The sequence below is a fragment of the Pinus tabuliformis genome, chromosome 1_2, assembly GCF_031772625.1.
Source record: "Pinus tabuliformis cultivar Carrire ecotype Pingquan chromosome 1_2, CPIR1, whole genome shotgun sequence".
Lineage (NCBI taxonomy): Eukaryota > Viridiplantae > Streptophyta > Pinopsida > Pinales > Pinaceae > Pinus > Pinus tabuliformis.
Window position 1 is genome coordinate 778,267,656 of NC_142298.1, and position 19,994 is coordinate 778,287,649.

Genomic DNA, 19,994 nt, shown 5'->3' on the forward strand with positions numbered 1-19,994 from the left:
CAGACTATAAGAAGAAGAGAAAGTTCATACACGCAGGTTCGTTAAGCCCAAGTCGCGTGTACACGCAGGTTGGCTTCATCAAAAGAGCGTGTATGTGGAAAAGTACCTTTGGTCCATGGCGGTTATTCCTTGGAAGTTGTGCCTATGGTTTTGGACCTTGGCGTCTCGGCGGACGTGTTGATCCCTAGTTTTGAAGTTGATGGTATTGGATTTCTATGGTTTTGGCTCTTGGTATTGAACAAGGCCTAAGGCTATATAAAGGGAAGGAAATCATTAGGCAAGTGTATCTGAAATGTCTTGAATATCTGATGAAGCATTAGATCCAGTATGCAGGGTTATGGGTTGATGATGCATTGCTGGATCTGAGCTAAAGAGAGATCTCACCGGTTGATGGAGAACTAGATCTAAGGAGAGATCGGGGTCAAATGGTTTGAAATGAACTATCTTTATGATGCTTATTCTAGATCTACATACTGACGCATGTATTGTTCTATAAGTGTTATGAGTATGACTGATGTCTGGTACAGCTGCAAGTTATGAGAAATTATTTTTAGATCTGTACGCGGGTTGTCTTTGGTAAAAGCGCGTATACACGCGGGTTTGATTCATCGAAGTAGCGTATACATTGTAAAGCTTGATATTTGAAGTTGCAGATGGATCTGATGGTTATTACAGAGTTCTGTGTCTGCTCTGTGTTCTGGTGACACTGTTGTTAACAGGGTTTCAGTGATTCAGAGTTTGATGATTGTTTTGAGCTTCAATGATAGTTATGGGTCCAGTATGAAAATTGGATGAAAAGTGGCCTTACAGATTATGTGTTGTGCTTCAGTGTATCCAGTCTGAAAATTGATGAAACGTGGTACCTGGAGGTGAGAAGATTGTAGGCAAGCACCTACGTACTAGTATCTAAGCTAGTACAAAAGCTAAAGGAGATCTTTGGAGCATTGTAGCAGGTAGCAGCCTGCGTACTAGTAAATGGATCGGCTAGTACAAGAGCAAAGGGGGTTGTAGCTCCCGTACTGGTATAAGACTGCACCAGTACAAATATTGTAAAAGGATTTTCTTATTAAGAAGAAGATTGAGATGACTTGCAGCAGGTGGTTTTCACCCACATTGGGTTTCCACCTTATATCTTTGTGTTCATGTGTGTGGCTCTTGTGTAATGTTTTGTTCTGTTATTCTGCACCTGTTTACTGTTAATATGCTTAATAATGATCTGATGCATTTACTGAAGATTAAGCTAACTGAATTATAAGATCTCTGGATATACGCGAGTTTCATTAGACACAGTAGCGTGTACACGCGGGTTCACTTAATTGAAGTAGCGTATATGTTTCTGAGTATGAAATTGAAAAGTTTGATTGATCTGATAATACTGATTCACCCCCCCTCTCAGTATTATTTCCAACATAAGGTACGAAACGGGAACAGAACTTCTTACCAATTTCAAACAAACAACGGCCACTCACATATCTGATCATATACATGAGTGGCGACGTCGTCTTAGAATGGTAAAAACGTATGTCCCCGATCAGTTGTTAGCTGAATGGTTTATCAAGTCATTACTGCTTTCCATCACGGAAGATGTGGCAAAGGGGGGAGTCGTAACAGAAGAGCAAGTTATCTCTCGTGTGCAATATCTGGACTTTATTTACACTTAGTCCGGCATGCTCTATGATAAAATACCTGACGCCCCTAGACCAGAATTCTCAATTCCTCCTCCTCCTAAATCAAACAATGACTCTCATGCCGACGATGGCGTGATTGGCACGACAGACACGAAATCCACAAGGGCTACATCCAAAAAGGCCCGTAAGATTTCAGGTCAAAATGCAAAAGACAAACTTCTTGCTTCGGAAGTAAATGCCGTATTGACAGATAAAGGCAAAGAAACCAAACAACCAGGAAGCAAAAAAAAAGGCAAAGGGAAGGAGAAGAAACTGGAGGAATCATCACCTGAAAAATCTTCTTCAAACCCTCCTGGAGATAGGAAACCAAAAAATCCATGCTTTATATGCGATGAGGATCATGGGACCACGAATTGTCCACACAGGGCTGAGCTTAAGAAATTCTTCAAGAATTCGAAAACCTCCGCAGTGTTAACTGCTCCGTTTCCAAATCCAAGAGAAAATCTGGTTGAAAGAGAAAATGCTTCCCCATCTCAAGTGCTAATGTTGTCGGTTTCAAAACAGCAAAATGATGCTTTGATATCGACAAGGAACAAGGATTATGGGAATCCACAGTTGTCGAACAACAAGGATAAAGATCAACCAAGTAGTTCGACAACGACTTCGACAGAAGTTGTGCCACCCACCATTCCTAAATTCACGGTAAAATCGCCAAAGGGAGTAGTACACAAGTCGACATTTAATCCCCGCGCTAGAGCGGCACAGCATTATAACATAGTGGAAGATTTGGCCCAATAGCCATCTGCTATGTCGACTCTTGAAGTACTACAAAATTGCCCATCCCAAAGGCAGGCTTTATTATCGGCCATTGGTGGGATTGACCCAAAGGATTCCAATATTGTATCCTTCGATCATAAAGGATACGATCCTCAATTACCAGCTCAACTAGCTTTCCTTGTTCAAGTGAAAGCCCTCAACAAAACTGTTCATCGAACGATTATTGATGAGGTGGCATCTACATGCATTATGTCGATGAGTTGTTGGAAAACTTTAGGATCTCCAACCTTGTCGTGATCTTCGACGACATTAAAAGAATTCGACGAAAGGACATATACCCCATATGGTATCCTATGTAACTTGAAAGTTGAACTAGGAGGGAAAACGGTAGAAATAGATGTTAAAGTCATTGATGGGAATCTTGATTACAACATCCTACTAGGAAGACCATGGATATATGCCATGGCAGCTGTTGTGTCGACCTATTTTAGAAATATTGCATTTCCCTTTCAAGGAGGGATTACAATCGTCGATCAACAAAACTTCCTCCCCAATGGTTCTCAAGTTACTGGAAGCATTCCCATGATCCATGGAAGCCCCCATTCGCTTCAGAATATCGAAGTAGGCCTACTAAAAGATCCTATACTAATGGGAACTTTCGCTCTTCCACCTCAATCAATCTGGCGGAGGTAGCGTCGATAGGAACCTGCAACATGATATCTTCTAAAAAGATCTCAGAAAATGATATCGACATGGATCATGCAGTGGTTTTTCCCCCAAGCCCAACGGAAATATTATAGCAAACAATGTTCCTAGCATGGGAGGCAAACCCAAATCAATGCTCATCAAGCGTTTGGATAGATAGGTCTAGAGAATATGGTACCCCTTCAGATCCTTGGTCGTGAGTGCATGTCACCGACGAAGGAATTGTCCAATCTATGGTAATTGAAGGGACACCATGGAATGATTCCCACCATCGTTCCCTTCTTCCGGATTGTAGAGAAGATAATCAAGATGACCTGTATCATCCTTCAATTTTTGAATTCCTATCAAATAATGTAAACACGGTGGATTCCGAGCGAAACTTGTCCAATATTGAAGAGACTATCGCCATAAATATCTCGACTAAAACAGATATTGTAGAGAATATTCATGTCGGCAAATGTTGTTCTGCTTCAGAACTAGAGATATATAACGCTCTTTTTCGCGAATTCAGAGATGTCTTTGCTTGGTCATATGATGAAATGCCAGGCATTGACTCGAGTATCATTGAACACGAAATTAAGATGTATCCAGATGTCAAACCAGTACGACAACGGCTATGGCAGGTGCACCCCAAGAAAGCCGCTGCCATTAAGGCAGAAGTTGAAAAACTTCTCCATGCTGGTTTCATCTACCCGGTTCCTCTAACCGATTGGGTATCGAATATTGTCCCTGTTATGAAAAAACAAGGAACAATTAGAGTGTGCATCGATTATAGGGATGTAAATCAAGCTTGTCCAAAGGACAACTACCCTACACCCTTCATTGACCAGATAATTGATGAATGCGCCGGATGCGAAATCTTTTCATTCATGGATGGATTCTCCGGGTATAATCAAATAAATATCCGCCCACAGGACCAGTCAAAGACTGCATTTATTTGTCCGTGGGGCACATTCGCATATCGAAAATTACCCTTTGGTTTAAAGAACGCAGGGGCGACTTTTCAGAGGGCAATGAATTATGCCTTCCATGACATCAAAAACATCGTTCAACCATACCTCGATGACCTTCCGGCTCATTCGCGAAAGCGGACTGATCACCCGCAGCATTTAAGAGCGATATTTCTACATTGTCGACACTACAAGATACGACTCAATCCACACAAATGTGTATTTTGTGTTAGTTCTGGTCGTTTACTTGTCTTTGTAGTCTCGAAGGACGGGATTCGTCTCGACCCATATAAGGTCCAGGCAATCATAAATTTGCCTCCACCTTCGAATTTGCGTTAGATTCAGAAACTCCAAGGGAAAGCGAACTTTTTGAGGAGGTTCATTCCAAATTACGCTGAACTTGCTAAAGGTTATACACGTCTTTTGAAAAAGGAGGTACCCTTTGTCTGGGATCAGGTTGCGCAAGCTTCCTTTGATGCTTTAAAAGATTCCCTAATGAAAGCATCATTAATGTACGCCCCTGATTATCAAAAAGATTTTAACCTGTATCTGGTTGCAGCGGATACGACCATCGCAATGGTTTTAGTTCAAGAAGTCGATGGAATTGAATATCCTATATATTATTTAAGTAAAAACTTAAATGATACAGAAAGAAAATATTCTTACGTTGAAAAGCTAGCTCTCGTAGCTATTCAAGCGATACAGAGATTTCGACACTATATCCTCTTTCGGAAAACTACCATTCTGTCAGATTATAACCCCATGACTTATATACTGTCGCGCAAGGATAATTTTAGGGGTGAATGTTCGCCCTTTGGTGAAATTAAGGGGTTTTAAATTTTTAGTGGGCGAATACTTTGTATCATAGTACATTTTTACAAATCACCTCAAATAGCCCACCTTATTTTAAGGGAGAGGGTAAAAAAGGTAAATTTAGCCCTTGAAATTAGGAGTTACAACCTTCCATTCGCCCATTTTCAAGAATAGGTTTTATTTAAGTGAATCCATTCGCCCATTTTCAAGAATAGGTTTTATTTAAGTGAATCCTATGGGCCAAATACCATATTTATAAAAGAGGTATGGTAAATTAATAAAAATATAAAAAAATGAGAGGTATGGTAAATAAATAAAACATTTTTTATATTTACTCCATAAGTCACCTGGTGTAAACAAATAAAAATATAAGTAAAGTGGAGGTATGGTAAATAAATAAAATGTCTTTTTATACTTACTCAAAAGGTATGGTAAATAAATATAAATATAAATAAACTAGACGTATGGTAAATAAATAAAACCTCTTTTTATATTTAGTCCATAACACTCATTATATTTATGAAGGCTCAAGAAAGAGGTTTTACTTAAGTGAATCCTATGGGCCAAATACCATATTTGTAACAGAGGTATGGTAAATTAATAAAAATATAAATAAACGAGAGGTATGGTAAACAAATAAAACATTTTTTTATATTTACTCCATAAGTCACCTTATATTTACAAACACTCAAAAAAGGGGTTATATTTAGGTGAAACCTATGGGCAAAATACTATGGGACAAATACCATGGACTAGATTGTTATTAATACCATGCAAAAAAACCATTATTAACCCTCATATTAGAATTAATAAAAATAAAAATGGCACATGGTATTGACCCATTGTATTCACCAAAATGGCACATGGTATTGACCCATGGTATTCACATGGAATGTAGCCTATTTAAATGGGGGAATTAAACCAGCATAGATCCATCTTTACTCTGGATCTACTAACCCCCCGAGAGGTATCAAATATCGTGATATGCAAACTAGCATAGAGTGAAAAAATATTTGATCCTCTTGGGGCTTGGTCAAGAGTAAAAATGGATGTTGTAATTTAATGTAGGTTAAACATTTTAGCTTGGTTAAAATAAAAAATAAAATAAAAATCAACTATTAATTTTATTAATTTTTATAAATTACTAATAGTAATTTTTAAGCTCCAGGTTTATGATAACCCATGGTATTGACCCATGGTAATACCATGGTATTCATCTGAACCTAGACTATTTAAAGAGGAAATTCTATCGTCTTAGATCCATACAAAGCTTTATTATTTAATGAAAGACTTGCCAAGTTCTTACAAGATTTTATAATTGAGTAAAATATTCGCCATGCCTGGTGAGAGATTCGCCAAAAAATTATATATACATATTATATTATTGATAAAATCGCCTTCCATTTTTCCTATATACCATGGAGATTCGCCCATTTATTATATTTATAAATTTAGGGGGGGTTCTTAAAATTTTCCCTGCTGTCGCGACAGTTGCTGGGGGGCAAATATTCAAAATGGATAGCAATCCTACAAGAGTTTGATCTGGAATTTGTAAAATCCACGTCAAAGAAAGCTCTAGTTTTCGCAGAATTATTGTGCGATCTCCCATCGTCGTCCAATGCTGACACATCAGAAGAAACAATCGTGGATGAACATTTGTTTCTGATATCTACAAGCAATGAGTGGTATGGAGATATAATCATTTATCTCCAAACTCAAAAATACAGGCCAAACACCTCCCACTCCGAACAAAAACGTATTCGATACCAAGAAAAAGACTACATGATCGTCGGTGATACACTCTACCGTCGTGGTATCGATACAGTTCTGAGAAGGTGCCTCACCCATGAGGAGGCCGAAAAAGTCCTGAATGATTGTCATTCAGGCGCGTGTGGGGGACATCAATCTGGATATGCTACGGCACAAAAAATCTTACGAGCAGGATACTTCTGGCCAACAATGTTCAAAGATTGCATAACCGCAGTCAGAAGTTGCCATGCTTGTCAAATTTTCGATAGCAAAACCAGAAGACCACCCGCACCTCTGCAACCAATAGTTGTTGTTGGGCCATTCGCCAAATGGGGCATCGATTTCATGACATGTAACCCCACCTCGACCGGGGGGCATGGGTACATCATAGTCACAGTTGACTATTTTACCAAATGGGCCGAGGCAATGCCTACATTAGATAATACTGGTGAAACAGCTGCCCTCTTCTTTTTTAATCATGTAGTCGCCAGATTCGGCGTGCCGCAGGCTATAGTCACAGATCATGGATCGCATTTTCGCAATCACATGATGGTCGAATTAGCTGCCAAACTAGGGTTGTCTCACGACAGCTCTACTCCATATTATCCGCAAGCCAACGGACAAGTTGAAGCAATCAACAAGGTCCTCAAACGCATGCTGCAAAAGATGATTGGAGTTCACAGAAGAAGATGGCACCTAATCCTGTACTCAGCTTTGTGGGCTTACCGAACATCGTTAAGGAATGCAACCGGTTTCACACCTTTCCAACTGGTATATGGCCTGGAAGCAGTCTTACCAATCCAGTGTGAAATCTCGTCTCTCAAACTCGCAATTGATCTCCTCCCCTGAACTTCAGAAGAAGAAGCTCGTTTCTTGGAATTAATCCAATTGGATGAAACCCGTCGTGATGCCGCTTTGACTAACGAAGCCCATAAGAAACGAGTCAAGGCGTAGTTCGATGAAAATGTCAAACCCCGTGTCTTCTCAAAAGGTGACTTAGTCTTGCTTTATGACCAAGAATCCGATAAATTGGGAGCAGGTAAATTTAAGTCCCTATGGATGGGCCCCTATAATGTTAAACGAGTGTTAGCAAAAGGAGCCTACGAGTTAATGGATTATGACGGAATTCCGCTAGCACAACCTCGTAATGGGTTGTACCTCAAGCGTTACTATGCGTAATGGTAACCTGTGTGCTTTTGTTATATTTTTGTTTTCGCTAAAGTGTTTATTTTGGTCAAGTAATCCACTTTTTACATTTGTTGCAGATGTCAAACCTATTGGAGTCATGTGTTGGATATGCCGACGGAGCGAGTCGTAGTTCGCGGAACCTATCCTCCGCAGCCTGGGCCATTTTTGATCCAAGCGGCGAGTTAGTAAGTTTCAGAGGTGTATGTATTGGTCGATCAACGAATAACATCGTTGAATATAGCGCGTTGATAGAAATTCTCTCTGATGCCATCACACATGGTATACGACGACTAATTGTCAGGCTAGACTCACAACTCGTAATACTACAACTCAATGGTATATATTCCGTCCGAAACTCAGCTATTTATCGCATGTTCCTAAGGGTTAAGATTTTGGAAAGATAATTTGATCTTATTCAATATCAACATATTTCCAGAAACTTAAACACATTAACTGACTCATTAGCAAACTATGTGTTAGATAGACATTTGCAACATTTGTAAAAAGAAACACACCATCAAAGTTTTGCATGTGGATCATGTAGCTCAACCAAAATAAAACTCCGAAAATCAAAAATATATATAACTGTTTATGGTTTACACATAATGTTCTGTAACCAAGACAAAATCGGTCAAATGACCCAAAAACTCAAAATGCTAGGGGGCACCCTAGTCTAATGATGCTTGTGATAGCAAGTCACAGCCTGTGCGATCATGCGTAAGAGACGAGTCCATCGTCTCGGCACGCCAGTAGTATGCCGCTGTAACCGCAAAGGTAGCTCGTTGGTCCTCACATCTGGAATACCGAGAGTGAGGCCCTCAACCTGCTCCTGTAATGCTGTGAGAGTCTCGGCCACATCGAGGTCACGAAGAATAGCCCTTCCGACTGCCTCTCCTACTGGGGCATCAGCTGGTACTCTCAGGCGAACTACTGGACGAACGGGACCAACATCTGCATGTACACATGAGTTTGATTAAAGTCTTGATAGAATAAAGCACAAGGACCTTATAAACAAAAAACGATAAACAGGAATATGGTCAAAGATTTTACCAATGGCGCCCCACTGCTCGCCATCCGGCAGTACTAAATCTGGATCACCCTAGAAGTCCATGCCAGCGTATGGATACTCAGAATAAACCATCTCCTGACGATCAAACCACCTGAAGAAGGTATTAGAAAATGAAATCTTAGACTGGCCAGCATGCCTAGACATATGGTCAACCCATCTCTACATACGTGGTTCAGTAGGAGAAGGTAAATCGAGTGCAATGTACTGCGGCTGCATCAGTGGTATCTTCTCCAAGGCAAAGGCGGTGAAAATAGAACCATACCCAAAGTTCTTCAACCTCCCGCTCTTTATCTTGGTCAACTGTTATTTCATCACAAGAAGTACTGCGTCGCACCAGTTGAACACCTTCGGTTGGAGGCATTCCAAGGCATGCTGCACGTAAGATCGGTTGGCTACATGAAGAGCCGCACCACTGGCCATCCTACCAAAAGTAAACAGAATAGTGCTGAGGGACCTGTTAGTGACATCACCGATGATGATATTACCGTCTTTACTCGGCTGAGATCCTTCTCTGTAGTACCGGCGGACATAATCTCTCACAGAATCGCCTCCTCGAGCCGAACCTGACAAAGAGATGGGGGCACCCCACCTTGACAGGCCAGTCAAGAAATAGATGTCTACTACAGTCAAGGGGATGGATTTGCCCCTGATCTGGAAAACCTGATTGGTAGGATCCCGAGCATCGAGAAAATACTACAGTAAGTTGATCTGTTGTCTCATGCTAGAAATGCGGAAGAACTTTAGCAAGCCACAGTTCCGCAGCGTGTTCACTGTAACTGGATCATGTAGGGCAAGCATGTCCTCTTCTTCATGCTCACGTTCTCGCCATGTAATGATCATCTTACTCCAAAGATCTCTGGAAAACAAACAAGAGAGGAGTTAGATCTTGATTTTGGTGAGAAACAGGCAAAAATTCCATCAAAAATTGTGCATCAAATTCCCTTTTTGCGCCCAACGCACCTGCAACAGTGTTCTAGGTGCATTGAATGTGAGATAGCCTTTAGACAAGCCAACATTCAATGCAGTTTTCGATACACTGAGGGTGCATTGATGGCAGAACGAGTTCTTTAAACCCCAGGGACTCAGAAAAGTTAGGAATCAAGATCAAAATGCAAAATGGAAACCATGAAATGAAAGAGCTCAGGTTTAGCTCCTACCTGGTCTAGATGACGCCGAGAATCGTCCACAGAATCTCCTGAAATCAGCTGATGAAAATCGACGTGGAAAAGCACCTCCAAAGCTCCAACAAACCAAGTTCAAATGAAATGGTAAAATGAGAGGTAAAAACAATTTTTCATTACTTTTACGCAGTTCAAAGTAAAATATTAGTGTTCTAACTCGTTTTCAAGCATATATTGTTCATTTCTGACTAGTTTGATGAAGCAGTTGAAAATACAGTACGATCTTTGAAAGGACAAAGCTATTTATGGTAAAATCAAAACAAGACCATATAATCGAGCAGTTTTAGCACATAGTTCAAGCTCGTTAAAAAATAAACATAAGACATGAGCAAATGTTTCCACCCGCGTTTAAGCTCATTAAAAAATTAACTATTCCCTGGTAAATAACCATCGTGAATGTAGTACTTCAGCCATTAAAGCCTTGGTCGTGTTTGCACCGTCACCTCCACTTTCCATTGGCCGATCATTCACCTCCATTTGATTGTTTATCCATTTTGAGGAACACCTGCGAAGAGTGATTTCACTAGCCATCCTTGTGACACTGCCGTGATTGGAAAATTCCAAACCTTACCTGGAATCAGCTGCTACCCGTTTTATCACTCGTTCCTCAAAAGACGAGTCTCCTTTAAGCTCTTTTCAACTGACTCGTAAAGTATGAAAATATTGCCGAGCCATTGGCCTCTCCAGCTCGTTAAAGGAACAGGAAATTCTATCCCTCCTCTAGATTTTAATCCTTTTGGACCTGAGGGATTATTACACAAAAAGATCGAGCGCTTCTTTTGTTTGGCTCGTTAAAACTATCGAAAATTCATCCCTTCTGTATTGTTTTATACTTTTTCAGACTTAAGGGTTTAGATGACAAAAAAGGAATTTTGGAGTTACCTTTATGTTCCTTTTCAGACTCTCTAAAATTGAAAAGGACCGAGTTATCTTTGTCGTTAAACTCGTTAAAAAGATTAATAGCGACAAACTTGTCTTTAGACGAGAACGAGTTTCACTATCGCTAGGCTCGTTAAAACATAGCGATGGGTTTGTCCGAACGGAAAATTATAGAACAAGCATATGTTATCCTCCTCAAGCTTGACAAAAATAAAGAGGTACTGGTCAGCAATGACTGGAGAAAAATTGGGAAGAAAACTCAAAGAAACTTTATTGGTAGCAAGTCGCTCTTGAACATGACACTTCCACTCCGTGTCTGAGTCGGGTTGGGTTGTTTCATTCACCGGTCACATCACCATGGTCACGCCATACCATCCACATTTGGGGTTAATGCTATCAATCCATCACATCAGTGTCACCGATATGTTCAAGAGAAGTCATCTAGAGAAGTCACCTGTGTCTCACCCACTACCATACATTATACTCCATTCTTTCATGACCGCCACCCTGAACCTTATATCATCAGATCGTTTTCACCTCCATCAAAATCATTTGCTCCGTTCCGTGTCATTGATGTGGGATTCATTAAGGCCCTCCTATGACAGATCACTTCTTGTCGACATCAGCTCATTATCCAAGAAGTTGATCTAGGAACACCCCATTCAGTACTTTGAAGCTTGCATGCCTCAATGGCAAGTTTCTCACTTTCGGTGATAGGTTTACATCAATGGCCTTCGACCGAAATATTTTGCGTGGTGTTCGATTCCAAGTCCTTTATTCACACCACATGAATTGTACTACAGTACCTTGAGGATCATTATCATTATCGGTGATTCCTCTCGCGCTTGTTAACAGTTTACATCATTAACTGGTAATCAAGCGATGTCTTTCCATGTTCGACTTCAAAACATTTCTCACGTGGATCGACTTGTACTTCGAGTGAAGATCGGACGAGATTGAAGACCCCAGATCTAGTTTCATCCATCCGGGATGCGATATATATTCAGGGAAATAAAGACATTAAATGTACAGCATTGCAATACAGATAATCATCCTACCAAAAGGATGATGGCTCTATCAGAATCATCAGTCTACACTCAGACGATTGTCTGTCCTATGTACATGAAAATGAATTTATAAAGCTAAGCATGGGAATGCCCGCCTCAGCTAGATCATGAAAACAGTATTAAGATAATGTATTGTATTGTATCTTATTACAGGTCTCCTCCCAGCATTGAAAGAACTTCGGATCCTCATAATAAAGCATTTCACCCGACACCAAAAGGTTAACGGCTTCATACTTTAGGGGGCAACTGTTATAGACATTTTTGTGCCCTACAACTCCAAGCATGAAATGTCCATAAACCAAGGGCTCCTAAGTCCCTAAAATTGTTGTTCTAACCCCTAAAGGAACAATATCAACAGATTACAGCTTCTCCCAGAAATTCTCCACCAGAAACTGCTCAGAATTGGTCAAAACAGGATCATTTTAGCTCCTTCACTGGCTAAGTGCGTTGCATTGCACCTAAATACACTATGAGGGTGCATTGCATTTCAAAACTCCCTTCTGTAGGGTGAGATGTGCGAGAAATGACAAATGGCAGTGTCATTCCGTGAGGTGGAGAGGCAAAGGAAGCTTCCAGAATCTTCTCCTGTGACACTTGCCTCACTCAATTCGACCAAGGATGAGTTAGAGGCCCTCAGTCTCCAAGTGGAAGCAAGAACTGACAGAGAGAAGACACTAATCAAATCACAAGCTGACTCATCCTCCTTACAGATATCTATATATGGATCCCTCATTCCAGAGATCCAGAGGCTAGAATTTTGCATATTGTAAGGAATTGTTGTTGGTTTCTAGAGACAAACATCAGATTGTTGGGTGATTTATGCTTTGTTTGAGGTGAAGAGGGGCTTCTTTGCTAGGAGGTTGATGCTGGGTCGGAACCACTGGTTGTAACTCCTCCCGAATCTTTTCTTGTTTATCAATAATAACTATTTGAGTTCTCTTCCATGCTTTTGTATCATTGATGCTTGTTACATTTGTATGGTTAACTTAAATCTGATCCTAAGTTGTTTATGAATATAGATCCATGTCTTTGTATAGTGCTCTTCTTCTGTGATCTTACAGATACTTTGTGAAGCTGGGCATGGAAGGGAGCGGGTAGCTAGAGACTATCAAAGAAGAGAGGGATTGGATCAAAGGATTAGGGCAAGACACAGGTTGGTTCTTTCTATTCCTCTCTATCTATAATTCATAAAGGAAATACAAAAGTAGTTTTTATTTGTTTGTTTCTAAGGCAGCTGTCACACCTTAGTGGGATAGAGCAGTTCTAAACAGACACTTTTCCATGTAACACATGTGCTCATAGAACCCTAATCAACCTCTGCTTCTCTCCTATTCTCTTCAAACTGTCATACACACTCTCTCTCTTTGTGTTGAAGGCATTCCCCTTCTTTTTGTTGTGTAATAATGTATGCACAACTCTTTCATCACCTAGATACTTAGAAGAGAAAAAAAATTGTACTTTGCACATAGAATGCAGTCATAAATTGGGGTGTTTCAAATTTCTCATCACAACAAATTATCTCCTCTTTGTGCTAAATATCCAACCTTATATTGATCAACATAAACTCATCTTACTCATGATTAATTAGGACACAATAAACATGATGGATTGTGGCCAAATTAGACAATTAATTGATTCATGACCAAATCTACGATTACCAAGTTATTGAATTCATTTACATTCATCTTGAAGACCAATTTGAACTATTCTTTGTACCTCCATCCAATTGTGCAAAAGCCAGGAAATATTTTCATTCATCACACACTTCAAAATAATTATTTCACATTTTCTCTTCTACTCTCCACTAGTAATTGGATAAAAGAGTCAAATTAAGCTGAGGATCATCTATAAGACTTGTTAAGGTGGAAAAGGTATATCATTTATGGGGGATAAAGGATGACCTAATAAAGGGAGAGAACTATTAAAAAGTTCTAGACAAATTCAAAAGTATGAAAGAAGTTGCTAACTTTTGTACTCCTTCATCATTATTACTTTGATCACTCTCAATTTTTATTTATTGAATAGAATTTTCAATTGGAGGGGTTGGCTTCCTTGTGAATGAAAGTCATTGATCTTATATTATGTGGAGATCTTGTGAAACAAAATTTTCTAAAATTTTGTGAGGCAAAAAAAAAACTAAATATTTAGAGATTGCAAAGCATAGTTACAACTGAATTTTGCATAGTTAAGCTATAGATTTGTTGAGAAAAATTGGAGAGGAAATTGTATGCATTCGTGAGAAGTTGTGAGGATACCTTATGTAACAGCTAAAGGATGTGATCCCTTATATATATATATATATATATATATATATATATATATATATATATATATATATATATATATATATATATATATATTACGAGGTTGTTCTTTTGTTCATTTCAAAGATACTTAATTGTAGTTATTGATCTACTTTTATAGAGCTATTCATTTGAGGTGAAGGCCTTCAGAAAGTGGAGACTTGTTACATTCTTATAGGGTTTGAGGCTCCTTTCTAGTTGTGACCAGCTAAAGCAATTAAAAGGATTAGTTGATAGCGAATTTTATAAAACACTTTTCTAAAGAATAATAAATGAGAAGCAAAGACAAACAACTATGGTGGTTTTTTCCCCTTGAGGGTTTCCACCTTAACACATTTTGTCACTTTTGTTGTATCATATTCCATGTGATGTGCTCTAGTATCTATGATAATATTTCTTGAATTATTTGGTTTTGATTTTAAAAGATTAGATTATTGATTAGATAACAATACCGATTTACCCCACACCCCCCCCCCCCCCCCCCCAACAAGTATTTTGATCCCAATAGCCAATACCATTGTCCACTACCATGAAACTCATCTAGGACAAGGGCCTCATACATAGAGTTTTTGATAGACTCCTAAAATCATAGTTGTAATCACCAGGCTAGAAGTTCTGATTTTGTATGACAATTGTCTGCATTTTGTAACTAACTAACTATAGATATATATACATATATATATATATATATATATATATATATATCACTTAACCATATTTGCATATGATTGTGTGATAATAATGATGCTTTTTAACGTGATGAATGATTAATGTGACAATAAAAAACATAATTAGCAATAGAATCAACTATATGATTTCTTGACATAGGAACATGAAAATAGGTAAAATAATTAAATGAATGCTCAATTAACCTCACTATAATAAATATTAAAATTAAGAAGGGATCTCACACACATAAAAATTGTTGAGTTGTGACACCACTAGGTGAGAGTCCAAATGAAATAATAACTATTATATTCCATGTGATATTGTTTCCATAAGAAATTCAATGACATATTTGTATTTCATGATATTATTAGAATTAGGTCTAATACATGTGCCAGCCAGTCACACAACCACCTGGCGAGATGAAGAGTAAATTTCAGAAGCAATAATTCTAGGTGTGGCAACTAAATCATCCATTGACACCTATCAATGCATGTGAAATAAATAAATAAACATGTCACCAAAATTATGAGACGGTAAAAAATACTATTTACACTAAATACAAACAAAGAAAAGGCTCAAGAATAATACTTATTGAGGTATAACCCATTTCTAGGCTCAACCAACACATTGTCATCATAATTAACCAATTCATAAGCTCTCTTTTTTAATATGTGCTTCACAATGTAAGGCACGTGCCACATGGGTTTAAAATTTCCTACCTCCACAACATCATTGTCTTAGTCATTGACCGACACAAGGTTCCCTTTCAAGAAAAACCTAGGGCACATAGACTTATGATATTAAGAATTAACCCATTTTTTATTTGCCTCATTCACTGTAGCTACATGTTAATGCTACTTATCTAGATATATATTAAGTGAATGAGAAACTCCTTAAGACTAAACGTATTAGGGAGAAGTTGAAATGCTAACTTGAGATGAAAAAACTCACATTCAATTAACATAATTGATTCCAACTATATACTAATTGGAAAGGATTGAACCAGGTAGCAGTCTCAACAGATGTTCAATATGTCCAAAGGGATGGATATAGCATGGTGTGCCAATTTGACTTAACTTCATTGATTATGTGTTCCAAAATTGTATTTAAATACATTGATTTATTCTACCTAGCCATTTTATTGGGGATATATGGGGATAAATGTTCCAGTTTAGACCCAATTTTGAATCCAATTTAGTCGTCATATTTTGCTGGAGGTGACTACTATAATTAGTGAATATCTCTAGAGGGATACTGAAATGTGAAATGACTTAATTGAAAAGGAAAAGAGTATCCATCTAGGCTATGGTTGGAAAACATCAACATGATCCCAACCTAATTAATAAATTATTCGACTACCACAATAATATACTTTTGTTCCTTGGCCGAAGTCAAGTGATAAGTAGTAAATTCCACCCCCCACTTGGTGAATAGATGGACTGTGAGAATAGGGAAATAAGAGCAGGATGAGCATGCATATTTCTTGTGTAAACTTGACAAGGATCAAACTTCTTGATTTATTCAATATAATCATTCAAGATCGAAGGACATAAATACCCTACACACAAAATCTTATGGGTTGTTTCCATCCAAGATAAATGATCACCACAGGCTCCAACATGACAATCATTTAGCACTTTCTTAGGGTCTTCATGGGTCAAACATCGAAACATAATTGAATCAATCCCACATCGATATGATGTATCATCAATGACTAAATAATGCTTAGCAATGTTTTGGACATGTTGTTGATTTTCTGATGAAAAGGATATCATTGGGAGATGAGGAAAAAGTGTTTTACTAGAAACCAATTCTCATCATAAATATTTTCATCCTCTTGAGGTATCTTTGAAATCAATTTCATAAAAACTAATTATTTTTTAGACTTGGTTGACATAAATTCAAGGTAAAACTCTTGCAAAATGACAATCCATTTATTGAATTCTCCCCACAATCACTTGATCAGGTAGGACATGTTGAAATGGATTAATGTCAATAATCATGTTGGGTTTCCCAAGAAGAATATAATTTTGAAGCCTTTAAATAATGTGGACTACCGCTAGTGCCATTTTCTCGACTTTAGAGTATCAGATTTTAGGACCTATTAGGACATGATTGAGGTAATAGATTACATGCTCATGGAGTAAATCATTTTCCTGAACTAGAACCATACCAATAGTTTATTCTATTGTTGTAAGATACAAAAGGAAGTCTCTACTATAATAAGGTTTATTGAGTAACAAAGTAGAGGTCAATTCCTTTTTCAAGGGATTGAATGAACACTGTGCATACCCATCCTAAACATATATGACTCTTTTTTTTAACAAATGCATAAATCCTTTGTGAATATCAACATAATTTCTGATAAGTCTCCTTAAGAAGTTAGCTTTTCCTTGAAGAATTTGAAGGTGACAAATATTGCATGGGGTAGGTAGCTAAATTATTTCCTCAACCTTCAAGGGATTGATCATGATCCTCTTATTCGAAACTACGAATCCCAACAATGAACCATAAGTCACAACAAAAATACATTTTTGTGGATTCAGCCCAATCTTATAAAAATGTCCTTGTTCGAAAATATTTTGAAGGTGACTATAATGATTATCTCTCCTATGAGAGTGAGCAATAAGATCATCTAGGTAAGTTTCTACAATGTGTTTGATGTCATTGAAGGTGTATGGCATGTCCCAATGAAATGTAGCCCAAATGATTTTAAGTCCAAAAGGTATTTTTTAGCATGAAAATGTGTGTCACGGGCATATAAAATTTGTCTTCTGTTGATCTTTTAGATCAATTTTTATATGGTTGTAGTTAGAAAATCCTCCCATGAGGAAAGAATCTCACTTCCCACAAATTCAAGGAGAATTTGATCAATAAAGGGAGTGGGGAAGTTATCTTTTGGACATGCCTTTTTAAGATATAAAAAATTAATGCTTACTTGAATCATTGCTTTTTTTCTATCAGTAAGAATGGGGTTTGAAACAAATTCAGTAAAAGGAATAGGGTAGATAAAGCTAGATTTAAGTATTTTTTCAACATCAACCTTAATAATAGCTGCATTCCTAGGGTTTACTGGTTGAATCTTTTGGCGAACAAGTTTTATGTTGTCATAGGCCATGATTTCATGTTGAACTATGCTAGGATCAATATAGATAATTTGCTCATATGAATAGGAAAAAACATCGAGAAACTCTTTAAATTGACCAATATAGATATTGACTTCATTGGTAGAGCAATTTCCCCCTATGAAGATATTTTATATGATTTTGGGGTTGCTAGAAATGTTCATTGAGATAGTATTGGGAATATTTCCCATGTTCACTTTGGTAAAAATATATGAAGGTGCCAAATGATTCAAGGGTTGGTGAGAATTCCCAGATGAAGTTTAAGAGTAAAAACTTGATTCTACCCTATGCAATTCTAGGAGAATATATAACTGATGATGAAAATCATCCCATGTTCTCTTCAGACCAATCACTCCTTCAAGGATAACCTTATCATATGGCAAGACAAAATCGAGATAATCCATATACAGTGTTCTAAAACACCAAATGGCATCAACATCCTCAACCATAGGATAGGTTACCTTGAGGAGCCCATGTGTGGTGTTCATGGTATTATTCACAACCTTAAGTGGATATAAGCTTTCATTAGGGATTAAGGTTCATGTTTTCTCTCCTAACCATGTCCGAGGTCTTGAGACCCATACAAAGTGCTAAAAGGTGCTAATGGTACCTAAATACATATTTAGAGGAAAATGATTCCCTTAAGAGGTCATTTATGGTTATCACAGTGTCATTCTTGGCCTTGTAAGCACTCTTATGTTTGTTCCCTTAATCATATCTAGGATTTAGAGCTTCATACTTAATGTTGAAAGCATCCTAATGTTGTCTATTCCCATGTATAGACTAATAAAGCCCTGGAAAATTCCCTTGTAGTGGTTCAACATGTCATTATTGGCCCTAGATGTGAAAATTTCCTTTAACACCGAAGGCCTAGGTTTCCTTTCTTGATCTTTTATAAGGAACCAATATCCATACATAGTTCTCAAAATATTCTAATTATTCCCACATATCCAGTTGAAGGAAAAATGTTCCGTTCAAAGGTAATATATGGTGATTTGAGGTGTTATTCATCACCCTTGAGCCTTGGAAGTTGGGTAAAACCTTGAGAGATTGAGCATGATGGCGTTAGGAATCATTTTTTCTCCTAGATGGCTAGAATAACTATACTTTAGCTAAGTATTGAGCTCCCATGGTTGACTACATCAAAACCTTGAGACCCATAACTAATGATGTAAACCTTGTGAGGTCACTAACATCATTTATTAGAGGCTAAGGATACCATCTAAAGGTCACCACTAGTGCTTTTAGGTTTTTTTCATGGCTTTGGATGCCTTAAAACTTTCATTATGACCTAAGGTAAGGCATTCTTCCCTATATTTTTCTCTAGGGAACTAATACACATACTTGCTAATTAAAACTACCCAATGGCACTAACATTCTCAACCATAGGCCAAGGATACTTTTAGGAGGACATGTCTAGTTGTTCAATGAATTATTCTTAGCCATAGATGAATAAGATGTTCCTTTTTAACTAAAGTTTCATTCTTCCTCTATTAACCATGTTCAGTTCCCCAACATGCAAACCTACTTCTCAAAAATCCTAATGTTACCTATATACTAAGTTATAGGAAAAGGATTCCATCGAGAGATCATTTGTGGTGGTTCAATGTGTCATTCTTGGCCCAAGAAGCATAGAAATTTCCTTTACATCCTAATTTTTAGGTTTTCTCCCTTAACCATATCCACGATCCAGAGACTCAAATATAATGTTCAACAACTCATAATATTGACTATCCTCATCTAGAGCAAGGATATCCTATAAATTTCCTTTGTGGTGGCTTAATATGTCCTTAATGGACATATATATGTAGAATATTTCTTTAGGACCTAAGGAATGGATTTCATATCTAAATATTTCTAAATTTTTTCGTTAGGGATTTAGGATATGGTT